This window comes from Salvelinus namaycush, chromosome 19 (genome assembly GCF_016432855.1).
Source record: "Salvelinus namaycush isolate Seneca chromosome 19, SaNama_1.0, whole genome shotgun sequence".
NCBI lineage: Eukaryota > Metazoa > Chordata > Actinopteri > Salmoniformes > Salmonidae > Salvelinus > Salvelinus namaycush.
Window position 1 is genome coordinate 48,902,617 of NC_052325.1, and position 19,742 is coordinate 48,922,358.

A 19,742-nucleotide genomic window follows, 5' to 3' on the forward strand; every position below is an offset into this window, starting at 1 on the left:
GGCACCATGTGGAAATCTGAGGTACAGAGGAAGAATGTATGATAATTGAGCATTAGACACTAAGTTACCTTGTATTAGTTATTATCATCATGTGTTCTATAGTTTAGGTTTAATCATTTTTTTAAAATAACCTACGAGTGTCAGGTAATTACAGTGAGTCCATACAGTTTCTACTAATTGAATCTCCTCATACACCTGTGGTTTTGGGATTTTCATGGCTCCAGAGGCACAACCCCCTGATTGACTGGACTACTGGTTCTATCCTGGGTTGGAGCCCGTTCTGCCCCGCACATTGCCTTAAGGTGCCTCAGACTACCCTGGAACGTCCTTCTGCAGGCTTGGGAAAAGCCTCGGATCTCTCCGCCGTTCCCGCAGAGTACCTAGACCTCTGAGAGGTTTTGGCAGGTTTGTTCTTTTTGGAAAAGAAGGACACATCCCTGCGCACATTATCGACTTCCAGGACCTAAATGACATCATATTGCAGCTGCAATATTTCCTGGGATTAGCTCATTTCTCCTGCCGCTTTATTCGGGGCTACAACACCATGGCCTCCCCCTTTCTATACTCACCTCTCCCAAGGTTCTGTTCATGTTGTCCCCAGCTGCTCCGGGCATTTCTGGATCTGAAGCATCGTTTCACCACAGCCCCCCATCCTAATCCATCCGGACCCGTCCCATCAGTTCGTGGTGGAGGTTGAAGCTTGGTCAACATGGCGCTGGAGGAGTGGAGGCACTGGCTTGACGGGGTGTATCATCCATTCTTATTGTGGACAGAGCATAAGAATTTGGAATATCTCCGCACCGCCAAGCGCCTCAACTCAAGGCAGGCTCGTTGGGCTCTGTTATTCACTTGATTCAATTTTACCATCGCCTACCGCCCTGGGTCCCCAGTACTGGAATGGGCCCATTCCTCTAAACTCACCTGTCATCCCAGCTCCCATCGGACCCTGGCTTGCATCTGCCAACATTTTTGGTGGCCCACTATGGTTCCGAACGTTTACGCATTCGTCGCTGCCTGCACTGTTTGTGCACAGAACAAGACTCTGCGGCAAGCTCCGGCTGGCCTCCTTCAACCACTCCCTGTTCCTCATCGCCACTGGTCCCATATATCTCTGGACTTCGTCACTGGTCTCCCTCCGTCAGATGGCAACACCACCATCCTTACTGTGGTGGGTAGGTCACTGTGTACTGTGTACTGTGCACTGTGTACTCAGTAACAGTACCCACCTCTGCAAATTATACATAGCCTAACTGTAAAACGTGGGCGAGCATCCACACTGGAGGAAAGTTTATCGTTCTACAATAGGCCTACATCTGTCAATGGCCGAAATCAGCTCATCAATTTAGCCAGGGAAACAGTATACTATTGGTTTTTACACCTTCACATTTTGTGACTATTGATAGGATAAGGGGTAGCCTGCAAAATGTAGCCTATTGGAAAATAATCAAATAACAAGGGTCCTATTGCAACCATCAATGGCACTAGATTATCGCCAACTGATGTCTCGTTAAACCATCAATATGCGCTAAATTTACCCGCTCAACTGACCTTAATTGCAACCATTATTGGTCACATCATTACTGCTCCCTAAAAAGATGATGTCGTGTTACCTTGGTCAGATATCTGTAAATATTGACGAGATGCTCATGTCTCCACCCTAACAATGGCAGTCGTCCCAAAGGCAGGCAACAAGTTTAGGTCTGCATATTAAGCCCATAGAAACGCATTGAGCTTTTTCTGGATTTATTTTGTCGAGTGTGAGCCCTCTCGCTTCACCTCTTCCTCTTTGCCTTAGTCCTGCTTGCAACCAAGATGTGTTCGCCCTCTGGTTGATATTGTTATGGGAACAACTTAGTCCATTTTGAACGGACTAAAGGTGATTTATCTATTTGACACGCATTCTGTACAATAGAAATAAAGTATTTCCGTGTTTACCACGGCCAATCTACTCTGGCAATTTAACTGACACTTTGTATGAATGGAAACTAATGTCGCTGTACTGTTATTATTTTATTTGTTTACTATTTATGTTATCCAAAAGTGTCTGGTATGGTCATTTCTTATTGAGAATCAGGGGTCAAATAACCCTGGAATGTCCATATTTGAAATGTGTTACTATATCAAGTAAATTGGGAGATTGCGTTATTTGTGCCAGAAGGGCTTGTGTCACGATGTTCGTAATAATGATGGTCGGACCAAGGTGCAGCGTACTATTAGTTCCACATACTTTAATGAAAAAAGTGAAACGTAAGCCAATACAAAACAAATAAAGAATAAATGAACCGTGACGACAATGCAGTGCAAACAAGCAACTAAACATAAACAATATCCCATAACCCCACAGGTGGAAACAATCCTACTTAAGTATGATCCCCAATTAGAGACAACGATAACCAGCTGCCTCTAATTGGGAATCATACAAATCACCAACATAGAAAAGAAACCTAGAACCCCACATAGAAAATATAAACTAGAACAACCCCCCAGTCACGCCCTGACCTACTCTACCATAGAAAATTAAAGCTTTGGGCCGGATTCGGACCCACACCAACATGATAGGCCTGTATGTGCGCTATGAAGGCAGTGGCCCTAAACACTAGACCACCCGAGACCATGATTAACCTCAATTTTGACAGTTCATTCGTAACCTTAGGATACACTAGACACTTCTATGTCGTAGCCTGGTGGAGAACAATGTATATCTTGTGTTATTAAGCTACATAAAACATTGGTTGTTTATGTATGGCTGCATTTCAGTTAAATTTTTGTACATTTGAATGTTGCTGTAATAGGACCAAGGCATATAGATAGCATTTGAGCAAGCGAGAGAAAACATTATTTTAAGATGGCGAACCCCGATCCCAATGACTCTACTGCCCCTGCATGGATAGAGAGAACTGCCTTATTTTTTACCATCATTTGAATTTCCTAATGCATCAGGAAAATTCTCCGCAACAAAAGAGTGATCAAGTTAAGATCTGACGTGTATCTAGCAATTTTGTGCCATACACAGTGCCTTCAGACTTATTCTAAATGTTGTTGTTACCTTCCGAATTCAAAATTGATTAAATATATTTTATTTTTACCCATCTACACACCACAACACCACATAACGACAAAGTGTGTATTGTCAAAAGTATTGACAATGAAGTACATTTCTGTTTTACATAAATATTCACACCTCTGAGTCAATGCTTTGTAGAAGCACCTTTGGCAGTGGTTACAGCTGTGAGTCTTTCTGGGTAAGTCTCTTATTAAGAGCTTTCCACATTTGGATTGTGCAACATTTGCCCATTATTCTTTTCAAATTTCTACAAGTTCTATCAAATTGGTTATTGGTAATTGCTAGAAAATCATTTTCAGATCTTGCCATAGATTTTCAGGCAGATTGAAGTTAAAACTATAACTCAGCCACTCAGGAACATTGACTGTCTTCTTGGTAAGCAACTCCAGTGTAGATTTGTCCTTGTGGTTTAGGTTATTGTCCTGCTGAAAGGTGAATTCATCATCTCCCAGTGTCTGGTGGAAAGCAGACTCAACCAAGTTTTCCTCTAGGATTTTGCCTGTGCTTAGCTCCATTACGTTTCTTTTACATCCTTTTACAAACTCCCCAGTCCTTAATGATTAAAAGCATACCCATAACATGATGCAGCCACCCATATGCTTGAAATTATGGAGAGTGGTACTCAGTACTGTGTTGTATTGGATTTGCTCCAAACGTAACGCCTTGTAACACTTCCTTCTTTTCACTCTGTCAATTAGGTTATTATTGTGGAGTAACTACAATGTTGTTGATCCATCCTCAGTTTTCTCCCATCACAGCTATTAAACTCTGTAACAGTTTTAAAGTCACCATTGGCCTCATGGTGAAATCCCTGAGCGGTTTCCTTCCTCTCTGGCAAGTGAGTTATGAAGAGGGTCTGTATCTTTGTAGTGACTGGGCGTGTTGGCACACCATCCAAAGAGTAATTAATAACTTCATCATGTGCACAGACATATTCAATGTCTGCGTTTTAAATGCTTACCCGTCTACCAATAGGTGCCCTTGTTTGCCAGGCATTGGTAAACCTCCCTGGTCTTTGTGGTTGAATCTGTACTTGAAATTCACTGCACGACTGAGGGACCTTACAGATTATTGTATGTGTGGGTTACAGAGATGAGGTAGTCATTCACAAATCATGTTAAACACTGTTGTAAACTTATTCTGTTAGTGGTTAAGGCATTGAATAGACATTTCAGCTTTTAATTTGACATTATTTTCATGAATTCTTTTACACAATTCCACTTTGACATTATTGTGTGTAGGCCAGTGACAAAAAAAATCTGAATTTAATCCATTTTACATTCTGTAACACAACAAAATGTGGAAAAAGTAAAGGGGTGTGAATACACTGTAACCATAGACATGACATCAGTCAAAACACCTCAAAACAAGACATGTTATCAATAACAAGATACAACAAGCTAAAACGAGCCACCTACTGTACTGGAAGATTCCCCATAAGGCAGTTTCTTGTCACTGTTGCTAGCTATCTGACAATTCAGGATCATAAAAACACAAACCTTCCTGCCCCATCGATGCGTGTGCATAATTTTTCTGACGTTGTCAGCCAACCAGTCTATGCAAAATGACTGGTCTTCCGTTCTAAACAAAATGTCTGGATAACATTATATTCACTTGCTAGCTAGCCATCTTCAGCTAACTAAGTCATGTCAAACATTGCACTTGGAATGACAGTACACTAGCACTTTCATTTATTGTAGCTTTTTTTCTATTGGGATTTTCTTGGATATATCCATGATAATGACGTTGATGTGTAAATTTGCCTGGCTCAGAAAAAGTTGTCTCATCTCGTCTGGGTACCTTTCACTGTTCATGTATGGTACAGTTGTAACGCTCGTCTGAAGGATGAGACCAAGGTGCAGCGTGGTACGTGTTCATGCTTCTTTATTAAAACCGAACACCAAACTAAACAACAAAAGAACAACGAACGTCATGTCTTGAAGGCTACACAGAGCTAACAAAAAACAACATCCCACAACCTAAAGTGGCAAAACAGGCTGCCTAAGATTGATTCCCAATCAGAGACAACGATAGACAGCTGTCCACTGGTCAGGGCGTGACAGTACCCCCCCAAAGGTGCGGACTCCGGACGCAAAACCTGAACCTATAGGGGAGGGTCTGGGTGGGCATCTATCCGCGGTGGCGGCTCTGGTGCGGGACGTAGACCCCGCTCCACCTCTGGCTCACACCACTTTGGTGGCGCCTCTGGTGCGGGGACCCTTGTTGCGGGCCCCAGACTGGGGACCCTTGTTGCGGGCCCCGGACTGGGGACCCTCGTTGCGGGCCCCGGACTGGGGACCCTCGCTGCGGGCCCCGGACTGGGAACCCTCGCTGCGGGCCCCGGACTGGGAACCCTCATTGCGGGCCCCGGACTGGGGACCCTCGCTGCGGGCCCCGGACTGGGGACCCTCGTTGCGGGCCCCGGACTGGGAACCCTCGCTGCGGGCCCCGGACTGGGGACCCTCGTTGCGGGCCCCGGAATGGGGACCCTCGCTGCCGGCCCTGGACTGGGGACCCTCGTTGCGGGCCCCGGACTGGGGACCGTCGCTGGAGACTCCGGACTGGAGACCGTCGCTGGAGGCTCCGGACTGGAGACCGTCGCTGGAGGCTCCGGACTGGGGATCGTCGCTGGAGGCTTCGTGCCATGGATCATCACTGGAGGCTTCGTGCCATGGATCATCACTGGAGGCTTCGTGCCATGGATCATCACTGGGCCGTGGAGACGCACTGGAGGTCTGGAGAGCAGAACAACTCGTCCTGGATGGATGGTCACCCTAGCCCGGCAACTGCGGGGCGTTGGCACAGGACGCACTGGGCTGTGAGAGCGCACCAGAGACACTGTGCGTAGAGCCGGCGCAGGATATACTGGGCCGAGGAGGCGCACTGAAGGTCTGGAGCATAGAGCTGGCACCACCCTTCCTGGCTGGATGCTCACCCTAGCCCGGCAACTGTGGGGTGCTGGCACAGGACGTACTGGGCAGTGGACACGCACAGGAGACACAGTGCGCAGAGCCGCACCGAAGAGATGCACTGGAGGCCAGATGCGCTGAGCCGGCACCATCTGTCCTGGCTGGATGCCCACTCTAGCCCGGCCGATGCGGGGAGCTGGAATATAGCGCACCGGGCTATGAGTGCGCACTGGAGACACACTGCACAGAGCCGCATAACATGGGGCCTGACTAGTCACACTCTCCCCGCGGTAAGCACGAGGAGTTGGCTCAGGTCTCCAACCTGACTCGACCAATCTCGAGTGGCTTCTCGGGCTTCCGTGCTAGCCATGTCCCCTCGTAACGCTGGGCCCCCTTTCTAGCTGCCTCCGCCTTCCTAGCTGCTTCCACCTGTTCCAATGGGAGGCGATCCCTTCCGGCCAGGATCTCCTCCCACGTCCAGGATCCTTTGCCGTCCAGAATTTCCTCCCATGTCCAGTCCTCCTTACCACGCTGCTTGGTCCGTTTGTGGTGGGATGTTCTGTAACGCTGGTCTGAAGGATGAGACCAAGGTGCAGCGTGGTACGTGTTCATGCTTCTTTATTAAAACCGAACACCAAACAAAACAACAAAAGAACAACGAACGTCAAGTCTTGAAGGCTACACAGAGCTAACAAAAAACAACATCCCACAACCTAAAGTGGCAAAACAGGCTGCCTAAGTATGATTCCCAATCAGAGAAAACGATATACAGCTGTCCCTGATTGAGAACCATACCCGGCCAAAACATAGAATCACAAAACCTAGAAATAAAGAACATAGAATGCCCACCCAAATCACACCCTGACCAAAACAAATAGAGACATAAAAAGGCTCTCTAAGGTCATGGCGTGACAACAGAGATGAGGCCGAACAAGCAGACAGCGAGGCATATATTAACCCTGCTGTACCAAACCAAATGTTAGGCTAGAAGCAAAGGGAAATAATGTGAGAGTTAAGATAAATACAAGAAACGTTTTGGACAGCAACATGAACATGATGATATTCTTATGAAGGCGCACTGATCAGATGGAACTGTTAGCAGGCATAGTGTGCCTGTGATGTCCAATATAGAACAGCTTGGAAGACTGCTTGTCCAATCAGGATCCAAACAACCCATTTTCTTATTATAAATAATTTGTCGACTGCAAATTGACCGCAGCCCAAACAGATAGCATTTCTCAAAACATAATCATTTTGAACCTTGATTATATTGGGAAACGATCATATACTGTATACCTTTACATTCTTTTATGTCCAACGATGAAGATTAAAATATAATTGACATTTCTTTGGCTGTGTCACGTTCCTGACCTATTGTTCCTTTTTCTTTTATTTATTTAGTTGGTCAGGGCGTGAGTTGGGGTGGGTTGTCTTTGTGTGTTTTGTATTGTCTAGGGTGTTGTATGGTTTAGGGGGTTAGGTAGAGTAGATGGGTTAGTGTTCAGTGTAGGTGTCTAGGAAAGTCTATGGTTGCCTGAATTGGTTCTCAATCAGAGACAGCTGGTTATTGTTGTCTCTGATTGGGAGCCATATTTAAGGCAGCCATAGGCTTTAGCTGTTTGTGGGTAATTGTCTATGTGTAGTGTTTGTGTCAGCACTATTTTGTCATATTAGCTTCACGGTCGTCAGTTTGTTATTTTGTTAGTTTGTGTATAGTATTCGTTTCGTGTTTTTTCCCTCTCTCTTCTAAATAAAAGAAGATGTATTTTGCACACGCTGCGCCTTGGTCCAATCTCTCACAGCAAGACGATCGTGACAGAATTACCCACCAATCTAGGACCAAGCGGCGTGTCAAGCGGCAACAGGACCCACCTACACAGGATTCATGGACATGGGAGGAGATATTGGATGGAAAGGGACCTTGGGCACAACCGGGAGAACATCGCCTCCCTCGTGAAGAGCTGGAGGCAGCTAAAGCCGAGAGGAGGCGATATGAGGAGGCAGCACGGAAGCAAGGCTGGAAGCCCGTGAGTACAACCCAAAAATTTCTTGGGGGGGGCCTTAAAGGGAGTGTGGCGAAGTCAGGTAGGAGACCTGCGCCTACTCCCTGTACTTACCGTGGAGAGCGAGAGTACGGGCAGACACCGTGTTACTCAGTAGAGCGCATGGTGTCTCCTGTACGCGTGCATAGCCCGGTTCGGTACATTCCAGCTCCACGTATCGGCCGGGCTAGATTGAGCGTTGAGCCGGATGTCATGAAGCCGGCCCAACGCATCTGGTCACCAGTGCGTCTCCTCGGGCCGGCTTACATGGCACCAGCCTTACGCATGGTGTCCCCGGTTCGCCTACATAGCCCGGTGCGGGTTATTCCACCTCCCCGCACTGGTCGGGCGACGGGGAGCATACAACCAGGTAAGGTTGGGCAGGCTCAGTGCTCAAGGGAGCCAGTACGCCTGCACGGTCCGGTATTTCCGGCGCCACCTCCCCGCCCCAACCCAGTACCACCAGTGCCTCCGCCACGCACTAGCCCTATGGTGCGTGTCTCCAGCCCTTTACCACCAGTGCCTACACCACGCACCAAGCCTCCTGTGTGTCCCCAGAGTCCTGTGCGTCCTGTTGCTGCTCCCCGCACTAGCCCTGAGATGCGTGTCCTCAGCCCGGTACCACCAGTTCCGGCACCACGCACTAGGCCTAATGTGCGTCCCCAGGGTCCAGCATGCCCTGTTCCTTCTCCCCGCACTAGCCCTGAGATGCGTGTCCTCAGCCCGGTACCTCCAGTTCCGGCACCACGCACCAGGCCTACAGTGCGTCTCAGCCGGCCAGAGTCTGCCGTCTGCCCAACGGCGCCTGAACTGCCCGTCTGCCCAACGGCGCCTGAACTGCCCGTCTGCCCAACGGCGCCTGAACTGCCCGTCTGCCCAACGGCGCTTGAACTGCCCGTCTGCCCAACGGCGCCTGAACTGCCCGTCTGCCCAACGCCGTCTGAACTGTCCGTCTGCCAAGCGCCGCATGAACTGCCCGTCTGTACTGAGTATTCAAAGCCGCCCGTCTGTACTGAGCCTGCAAAGCCGCCCGTCTGCCATGAGCCTTCAGAGCCGTCCGCCAGACCGGAGCCGCTAGAGCCTTCCGCCAGACAGGAGCCGCTAGAGCCTTCCGCCAGACAGGAGCAGCCAAAGCCTTCCACCAGACAGGATCAGCCAGAGCCTTCCGCCAGACAGGATCAGCCAGAGCCTTCCGCCAGACAGGATCAGCCAGAGCCTTCCGCCAGACATGAGCAGCCAGATCCGTCAGCCAGCCATGAGCAGCCAGATCCGTCAGCCAGATCCGTCAGCCAGCCATGAGCAGCCAGATCCGTCAGCCAGCCATGAGCAGCCAGATCCGTCAGCCAGCCATGAGCAGCCAGATCCGTCAGCCAGCCATGAGCAGCCAGATCCGTCAGCCAGCCATGAGCAGCCAGATCCGTCAGCCAGCCATGAGCCGTCCAGCCAGGATCCGCCAGAGCCGTCCAGCCAGGATCCGCCAGAGCCGTCCAGCCAGGATCCGCCAGAGCCAGCCAGCCAGGATCCGCCAGAGCCAGCCAGCCAGGATCCGCCATTCAGTCCGGTGCTGCCCCTCAGTCCGGTGCTGCCCCTCAGTCCGGTGCTGCCCCTCAGTCCGGTGCTGCCCCTCAGTCCGGTGCTGCCCCTTAGTCCGGTGCTGCCCCTTAATCCAGTGGGGTTAATGTGGAGGGTGGCCATTTGGAGGAGGCTACGAAAGCGGGTAGTGACTATGGTGGGGTGGGGACCACGACCAGTGCCAGAGCCGCCACCGTGGACAGACGCCCACCCAGACCCTCCCCTAGACTTTATGCTGGTGCGCCCGGAGTTCGCACCTTAAGGGGGGGGGGTTATGTCACGTTCCTGACCTATTGTTCCTTTTTCTTTTATTTATTTAGTTGGTCAGGGCGTGAGTTGGGGTGGGTTGTCTTTGTGTGTTTTGTATTGTCTAGGGTGTTGTATGGTTTAGGGGGTTAGGTAGAGTAGATGGGTTAGTGTTCAGTGTAGGTGTCTAGGAAAGTCTATGGTTGCCTGAATTGGTTCTCAATCAGAGACAGCTGGTTATTGTTGTCTCTGATTGGGAGCCATATTTAAGGCAGCCATAGGCTTTAGCTGTTTGTGGGTAATTGTCTATGTGTAGTGTTTGTGTCAGCACTATTTTGTCATATTAGCTTCACGGTCGTCAGTTTGTTATTTTGTTAGTTTGTGTATAGTATTCGTTTCGTGTTTTTTCCCTCTCTCTTCTAAATAAAAGAAGATGTATTTTGCACACGCTGCGCCTTGGTCCAATCTCTCACAGCAAGACGATCGTGACAGGCTGAGAAAACTTGGGGACAAATAAAACCACCCACGTGTCAACAGTTGGGGAGCCCTAATACACAGTCAAGTTAGTTCAGACAGGTGGAAGTTGGAAGGGATCTGGTGGATGGTGGTGTAATTTGTTAGAAATTAGTGGGGCTCTTTTTATGTTCTCAGTAGTACAGGATTAGGTAGGAGGGTTTAGTTTTCTTAATGTTTGTTCCTTTATTAATTTAGTCTGTACTGTAGGTGGTGGCATGCACCTCCAATATTTGTTTTTGCGGACCGCCATAATACTATAGAAGAAGAAGACGACAGGGGGAATTTTTGCGTAGGGACATCGTCGTAAGAAATTGGATTATTGTACCAGTGTTGAATGTCCAAACTGAATATCTAACTAGCATTTATGTTAAGGTAAGAATTATTTGAGGTAAAAGTTGTTGCTTTCTTTGTTGAAACTGCAGCTGGGCAGTGACATTGTTAGAGACCAAAGGGAACCTTGGTTAAAAGTTTCCTTGTGGGCCTTTATCTGCAGATCATTCTATGCATGGCTAGCTACGTTAGCTAGACAGCTAGCTAGCAAGGTTAGGTAACGTTTGAACATTGATAGCTAGCTAGCTCCCGGAGCGAATAGGTTATCCTTTTAGCTGACATTACGAATAATTGTTTTTCCTGTCAGCGAACACATCTAGTGGTGCTTTCTAGACAACTGGGAACTCGGAGGTCAAGAAGGTTGCCAGAGTTTCCAACTTGGAATTCCGAGTTAGATAACCGTTCAAAGCGTTTTTTCCCCAGTCGGAGCTCTGGAAAAAACGAGGTTAAATCATGACGTTAAATCATGACGTTAACAGAGTTTCCACTTGGAATTCCGAGTTTCCAACTTGGAATTCCCCCAGGTGCGATCCCAGCTTAGAGGATGTCCTGGAGGAGGTGACCTGCTACATCTCTCACTACATGGAGGAGATGGAGTCTATCTTTGACCAATCACAGGAGGAGGAGAGGGAGAGGATCAGCAATCGATGTCACCAGCAATGAGAGTTAAGCTGCACCGGCAGTCAGACTGTTAGTAGGAGGGTGTGTGGATGTCGATGGTCTTTCTTTATCTCATATCTCACTGATAATTTCTGTCAGGGCTAGATCCCTCATTCCCCCTCTCTCTCTGCCTTCTCTTTCTATTTTTCTCTCTCCCCCATTTCTCCCTCTCTCCTTCTCTATCCCAGTGTGAAGGCTGTGTATAATGAGCTCCATAACACTCTCATGGCCATCAATGAGCAGGACAGACTGTGCTGGTGAGAAGAACACCCACAGACTGGGCATGCCCACTAACTGGCCTCAGTTCCAGGTGCAACACACACACACAAACACACACAAACACAGCAGGCTAATGGGAGTTAATGAGGCCTAATAGAGTGTACACAAATATGGGATGATGTAGACTTCAGCCCCTTTGTCATTGTCAGAGTTAGTCTCATGTAGTGAACGGTCTTACAAGCTAATATACCAGACTACATAACAGTATGGTCCAACAATGTGAACATTATAAGAGACTGCTGGAGGGTAACACACTGGACTGGTCTGCCTTGTTGTTCAATAGAGTTAATGAAGCCTCTTTTTCAGGAGTGCGCACCAGAAAAAATAGAGGTGAGTTTGTCCCCATGTGTCTTTATGACCTCACGCTACAGTACAACTCTATCTTAGTGATGCTAAAGGCCTTTGCAGACTGTACGTCAGATTCAGTCTTTTACAATTATCACGTCACACTGTGCGATGATAACAAATACACGTCTTGATATCATCCTGGTAAGATTGTACTATTTTCTTCAGTTCTGTTGTCTCCTTTTCCGATTGGCTTGCGAGACTACGTCAGCCGATGTAGGCTATACCAACTGCAGCGATGTATTTGATCTGCGCTTGTGCCAGCACCAGCAGTGCAAGCCTCTCTCTATGCTTATGCGCAAGGGAAGTGAGTTCGGAATCATTTCGGGTTAGGGTTAGGCCTATGCATATTAAAAATCGTTTTCACATACAAACTTTATATTTCTGAACTCAGAATAAAATAGGCTTCCCCAAAATAACATGGTCTCTGGTAGAACGTTCATTTTGATTGGCAATTTTTTTCAGATGTGTCATGTAAACAAGATTATTATGGAAATCGTTCTTCTTGCACAGCATGTAAACGTTTAAATGTAACTATTATATTAATCTGACTATCCACAATAATCATATTATTGTGTGCATACTCAGTGCCGGCCGTGTTACAATTGGTCAGTCACCGGGATCGGCTCGTAACTGTCACGATCGTCATGGGAAGAAGTGGACCAAAGCACAGCGTGGTACGTGTTCATTCTATTTATTTATTTAATGAACACCGACAACAACAAAACAAATACGAACGTGACGTTCTGCAGGGCAAAATAACAACCAATGCAAAAATAAGGACTGCCTAAGTATGAGTCCCAATCAGAGACAACGATGGACAGCTGCCTCTGATTGGGAACCACACTCGGCCAAAAACAAAGAAACAGATAACATAATCAAATAAAATTGTATTATTCACATGTGCCGAATACAACAGGTGTAGACATTACAGTGAATTGCTTACTTATGAGCCCCTAACCAAAAATGCAGTAAAAAAATAAATAAAAAATGTGAATAAGAATAAGAAATAAAAGTAACAAGTAATTAAAGAGCAGCAGTAAAATAACAATAGCGAGACTATATACGGGGGTACCGGGACAGAGTCAATGTGTGGGGGCACCGGTTAGTCAAGGTAATTTAGGTAATATGTACATGTAGGTAGAGTTATTAAAGTGACTATGCATAGATGATAACAGCAGAGAGTAGCAGCGGTGTAAAATAGGGGGGTTGCAAATAGTCTGGGTAGCAATTTGATTAGATGTTCAGGAGTTTTATGGCTTGGGGTAGAAGCTGTTTAGAAGCCTCTTGGACCTAGACTTGGCCCGCTGGTACCCCTTGCCGTGCTGTAGCAGAGAATGTAACAGTGCTGTAACAGTCCATGACTAGGGTGGCTGGAGTCTTTGACAATTGTTATGGCCTTCCTCTGATGCTGCCTGGTATAGAGGTCCTGGATGGCAGGAAGCTTTGCCCCAGTGATGTACTGGGCCGTACGCACTACCAACTACCCGTACGCACTACCCATTCTCACATAGGTGTTCCTTTTGTCCAGGTGAGAAAGGGCAGTGTGGAGTGCAATCGAGATGGCATCATCTGTGGATCTGTTGGGGCGGTATGCAAAATAGAGTGGGTCTAGGGTTTCTGAGATAATGGTGTTGATGTGAGCCATGACAAGCCTTTCAAAGCACTTCATGGCTACAGACGTGAGTGCTACGGGTCGGTAGAAATTTAGGCAGGTTACCTTAGTGTTCTTGAGCACAGGGACTATGGTGGTCTGCTTAAAACATGTTGGTATTACAGACTCGGAGAGGGAGAGGTTGAAAATGTCAGTAAAGACACTTGACAGTTGGTCGGCGCATGCTCACAGTACACGTCCTGGTAATCCGTCTGGCCCTGCAGCCTTGTGAATCTTGACCTGTTTAAAGGTCTTACTCACAACGGCTGCGGAGAGCGTGATCACACAGCTGATGCTCTCATGCATGTTTCAGTGTTATTTGCCTTGAAGCGAGCATGGAAGTAGTTTAGCTCATCTGGTAGGCTTGTGTCACTGGGCAGCGCTCAGCTGTGCTTCCCTTTGTAGTCTGTAATGGTTTGCAAGCTCTGCCACATCCGATGAGCGTCAGAGCAGGTGTAGTACAAATCGATCTTAGTCCTGTATTGATGCTTTGCCTGTTCGATGATTCGTCGGAGGGCATAGCGAAGTTTCTTATAAGCTTCCGGGTTAGAGTCCCGCTCCTTGAAAGCGGCAACTCCAGTCTTTAGCTCAGTGCGGACGTTGCCTGTAATCCATGGCTTCTGGTTGAGGTATGTACGTACGGTCACTCTGGGGATGACGTCATCAATGCAGTTATTGATAAAGCCAATGACTGATGTGGTTTACTCCTCAATGCCATCGGAGGAATCCCAGAACATATTCCAGTCTGTGCTAACAAAACAGTCCTGTAGCTTAGCATCTGCTTCATCTGACCCCTTTTTTATAGACTGAGTCACTTGTGCTTCCTGCTTTTATTTTAGCTTGTAAGCAGGAATCAGGAGGATAGAATTATGGTCAGATTTGCCAAATGGAGGGTGAGGAAGAGCATTGTATGCATCTCTGTGTGTGGAGTAGAGGTAGTCCAGAGTTTTTTTTCCCTCTGGATGCACATTTAACAAGCTGATAGAAATTTGGTAAGACCAATTTAAGTTTCCTGCATTAACGTCCCCTGCCACTAGGAGCGCCGCATCTGGGTGAGCGTTTTCCTGTTTGCTTATGCTGGAATACAGCTCATTGAGTGCGGTCTTAGTACTAGTCTCAGTCTGTGGTGGTATGTAGACAGCTACAAAAAATACAGATGAAAACTCTAGGTAGATAGTGTGGTCTACAGCTTATCCTGAGATACTCTACCTCAGGCGAGCAAAACCTTGAGACTTCCTTAGATGTCGTGCACCAGCTGTTATTTACAAAAATACATAGTCCGCCGCCCCTTGTCTTACCAGACGCCGCTGTTCTATCCTGCCGACACAGCATATTACCAGCCAGCTGTATGTTAATAATGTCGTCCTACAGCCACGACTCTGTGAAGCATAAGATATTACAGTTTTGAATGTCCCGTTGGTAGTTTAATCTTCTGCGTAGGTCATCAATTTTATTTTCCAAAGATTGCACGTTGGGTAGCAGAATGGAAGGCAGTGGGGGTTTATTCGATCCCCTACGAATTCTCAGAAGGCAGCCCGCCATCCGGCCACTTTTTCTCCAACTTCTCTTCACGCAAATGACAAGGATCTGGGCCTGTTCCCGGGAAAGCAGTATATCATTCACGTCGGGCTCGTCAGACTCGTTAAAGGAAAAAACGATTCAGTTCGTGGCGAGTAATCGCAGTTCTGTTGTCCAGAAGTTATTTTCGGTCCTAAGAGACGGTAGCAGCAACATTATGTACAAATTAAGTTAAAATATAAGTTATAAACAACGCAAAGAAATGAACAAAAAAACTGATTTGGATAGGAACACGTAAAATGTCAGCCATCTTCTCCGGCATCATCTTACACACTTTGGGGTATTATGGGATCATTATGGGGTATTGTGTGTACTGTAGATTGGTGAGGAAACATTTTTATTTAATCCATTTTAGAATTAGGCTGTAATGTAACAAAATGGGGAAAAAGTCAAGGGGTCTGAATACTTTCTGAATGCTGTACATTCTAAGGATGTGGCTGTCTAACAATACTCTGACATGCACAGCTCTCTGGTTCTGTCTTCAAGTCTCCAGTGCATGATGAAGTCCCTTCCATCACTGTAATGTACTACAGGTTAAGGACAGGTGCAGTCAGGTGGCAGGAGGGGTGGAGTGCATGACATTCCATCCTATGACAGAGTTTGCCTCAACCCATGGGTCCCGCAGGCAGAGTTCTATAACTACGGGCAGTTCAATAACTTCTCATACCACTCTGTAGCTGCTGACCAATTCAAGGCTTCCTCCTGGAGGAAACAGAAAACCACTCAGTATCTGGTGTGATCACCGTTTGCCTCATGCAGCGCGACACATCTCCTGTGGAATGTTGTCCCACTCCTCTTCAATAACTGTGTGAAGTTGCTGGATATTGGCAGGAACTGGAACATGCTGTCGTACATGTCGATCCAGGGCATCCCAAACATGCTCAATGGCTGACATGTCTGGTCAGTATGCAGGCCATGAAAGAACTGGGACATTTTCAGTGGGGACATGGGGCTGTGCATTATCATGCTGATACATGAGGGGGTGGCGGCGGATGAATGGCACGACAATGGACCTCAGGATCTCATCATGGTATCTCTGTGCATTCAAATTGCCATCGAGATAATGCAATTGTGTTTGTTGTTCGTAGCTTATGCCTGCCCATACCATAACACCACTGCCACCATGGGCACTCTATTCACAATGTTGACATTAGACCGCTTGCCCATAAGTGGTCTGTGGCTGTGAGTCCAAATTCTCTACAACAACGTTGGAGGCGGCTTATGGTAGAGAAATTAACATTAAATTCTCGGCCAACAGCTCTGTTGGACATTCCTACAGTCAGCATGCCAATTGCATGCTCCCTCAACTTTTTGTGCGTGTTTTTGTGCGTATGTAACATTTCTGGGATTTTATTTCAGCTCATGAAACATGGGACTTGCACTTTACAAAGTGTTTTGATACTACAATACACTCAGTTACCCAGTTTATTAGGTACGCCCATCTAGTACTTGGTCGGTTCCCTTTTTTGCCTACAGAACAGCCTGAATTCTTTGGGGTGTGACGTTCAATCGTTGCTCAATTGGTATCAAGGGACCTAACGTTTGCCAGGAAAACATTCCCCACACCAGTACACCACCGCCACCAGCCTGTACCGTTGACACCAGGCCGGATGGGTCCGTGGACTGATGCTGCTTACGCCAAATCCTGACTCTGCCATCAGCATGACTCAAAAGGTACCTGGATTCGTCAGACCAGGCAATGTTTTTCCATTCCTTAATTGTCCAGTGTTGGTGATTGCGTTCACACTGGAGCCGCTTCTTCTTGTTTTTAGCTGATAGGAGTGGAACCTGGTGTGGCCGTCTGCTGCAATAGCCCATCAGTGACAAGGATCAACGAGTTGTGCGTTCCAAGATGCCGTTCTACACACCACTGTTGTACTATGTGGTTATTTGTTTGTTTGTGGCCCACCTATTAGCTTGCACGATTCTTGCCGTTCTCCTTCGACCTCTCTCATCAACAAGATGTTTTCGGCCACAGGACTGCCACTGACTGGATGATTTTTGTTTGTCGCATCATTCTCTGTAAATCCTAGACACTGTCGTGTGTGAAAATCCCAGGAGGGGGGCCGTTTCTGATATACTGGAGAGAGAGAGAGAAAGACTGTCACCAAGCCAACAGTAAATGCACAGTTGAACATAGCCAATCTGAGATTATGACTCACAGCTAATTCACATGGGACATGTGCCATTATTTTTTTTATATTTATATATTTTTCTTTATTTAACCAGGTAGGCAAGTTGAGAACAAGTTCTCATTACAATTGCGACCTGGCCAAGATAAAGCAAAGCAGTTCGACACATACAACAACACAGAGTTACACATGGAGTAAAAGAAACATACAGTCAATAATACAGTAGAAAAATAAGTCTATATACAATGTGAGCAAATGAGGTGAGATAAGGGAGGTAAAGGCAAAAAAAGGCCATGGTGGCGAAGTAAATACTATATAGAAAGTAAAACACTGGAATGGTAGATTTGCAGTGGAAGAATGTGCAAAGTAGAAATATAAATAATGGGGTGCAAAGGAGCAAAATAAATAAATAAATACAGTAGGGGAAGAGGTAGTTGTTTGGGCTAAATTATAGATGGGCTATGTACAGGTGCAGTAATCTGTGAGCTGCTCTGACAGCTGGTGCTTAAAGCTGGTGAGGGAGATAAGTGTTTCCAGTTTCAGAGATTTTTGCAGTTCATTCCAGTCATTGGCAGCAGAGAACTGGAAGGAGAGGTGGCCAAAGGAGGAATTGGCTTTGGGGGTGACCAGAGAGATATACCTGCTGGAGCGCGTGCTACAGGTGGGTGCTGCTATGGTGACCAGCGAGCTGAGATAAGGGGGGACTTTACCTAGCAGGGTCTTGTAGATGACCTGGAGCCAGTGGGTTTGGCGACGAGTATGAAGCGAGGGCCAGCCAACGAGAGCGTACAGGTCGCAGTGGTGAGTAGTGTATGGGGCTTTGGTGACAAAACAGATGGCACTGTGATAGACTGCATCCAATTTATGGAGTAGGGTATTTGGAGGCTATTTTGTAAATGATATCGCCAAAGTCAAGGATCGGTAGGATGGTCAGTTTTACGAGCGTATGTTTGGCAGCATGAGTGAATGTGAAATTATGCCACTGACCGGTTGGCATTAATCGCCCTGGCCCAGGAGTAGTCCATTGCGGCACCGTGGATGGGGACATGCACCTCCTTACAACATACAAGACACATGCAAACACACACAGCATGGATTACATTATCAATGGTGATTATGATAGGTGAATTCCAGGACAAGTGATAGCATTTTGACCTTTGACCAAATCAAATATGACCAACCTGATTCAAGTGTCCTCCGTTACTCTGAAGCAGAACTGGTGTCTGGCCACTGCCTCCTTATTTGGTGGTCTGCCATAATAATAAAAAAATACTACATAATAATGTTTATGGCGTCTTCATTTGGGTTAGCTGAATTCCTCAAAAGGTTTGCTTGATTATTTAGCTAGCAGGGATCTTAGCTAGCCAGTTTGAGTTGAAACATTATTGAAAGCAAGGCAACATGCATTAAACATGTCGTCAGGTTTGCTTGATTATGAGCTAACTAGACACTAGAATAAAGGTCCGGGGTTATTTTCTGCATCTTTCCATATCATCTGACCATAGCATCTCTACCAGGAGGATGAATCTTGGCCGCAAGTGGATCTTCCAGCAAGACAATAGCCCCAAGCACACATCAAAATCCACAAAGAAATGTTTAAATCAACATTGTGCAATTGCCATCTCAGTCTCCGGATTTGAAACCCATGAAAAACCTGTGGTTTGAATTGAAGAGGGCAGTCCATAAGTGCAGACGAAAGATATCAAGGATCTGGTAAGGATGGAGGAATGGTATAAGATCCCTCCCAATGTGTTCTCCGATCTCATCAAACATTTTGGAAAAATGTTCAGTGCCATTATCCTCTCAAGTTGAGATATTGACCCCTATCTTTTGGAGAAAAAAAGTATTACAAAATGTCTTTCTCTGCGCAATTGTATTAGTATAAAACAATATAATTTTCTAAAACTATAGCTCAGTGTTTTTATTATTTATTTGTTACAGTGGTTTTTGCTCATCTTTATCAAGGGTGCCAATAATATTGGACCTGACTGTATACACAAGTAAGCATGTACACACTAATGCATGACCCCCCCCCCCCCCCCCCCCACACACACACACACACACACACACACACACACACACACACACACACACACACACACACACACACACACACACACACACACACACACCTGCAGCACCTGACACCTTTCAAGCAGGTCCGATTCCCAACCATTTCCTCCCCATCTCCTCTCAGTAGCCTACAGATTGATTTTCAAATCAATAGCATCTTTCACAGAAACCTGTGAAATTGAGTATGTGAGAAGAACAAGAGAATCAGTCTCCTATGCCACGGGCTTAGAGGCCAGAACATAGTGTGTAAATGGGGGGAATTTCTCTATGTTACCAATAGAAGGTCATCTAATGAGGGAAATTGACCAAAATTTTATCGAAATGGTCATAACAGGAACAAAT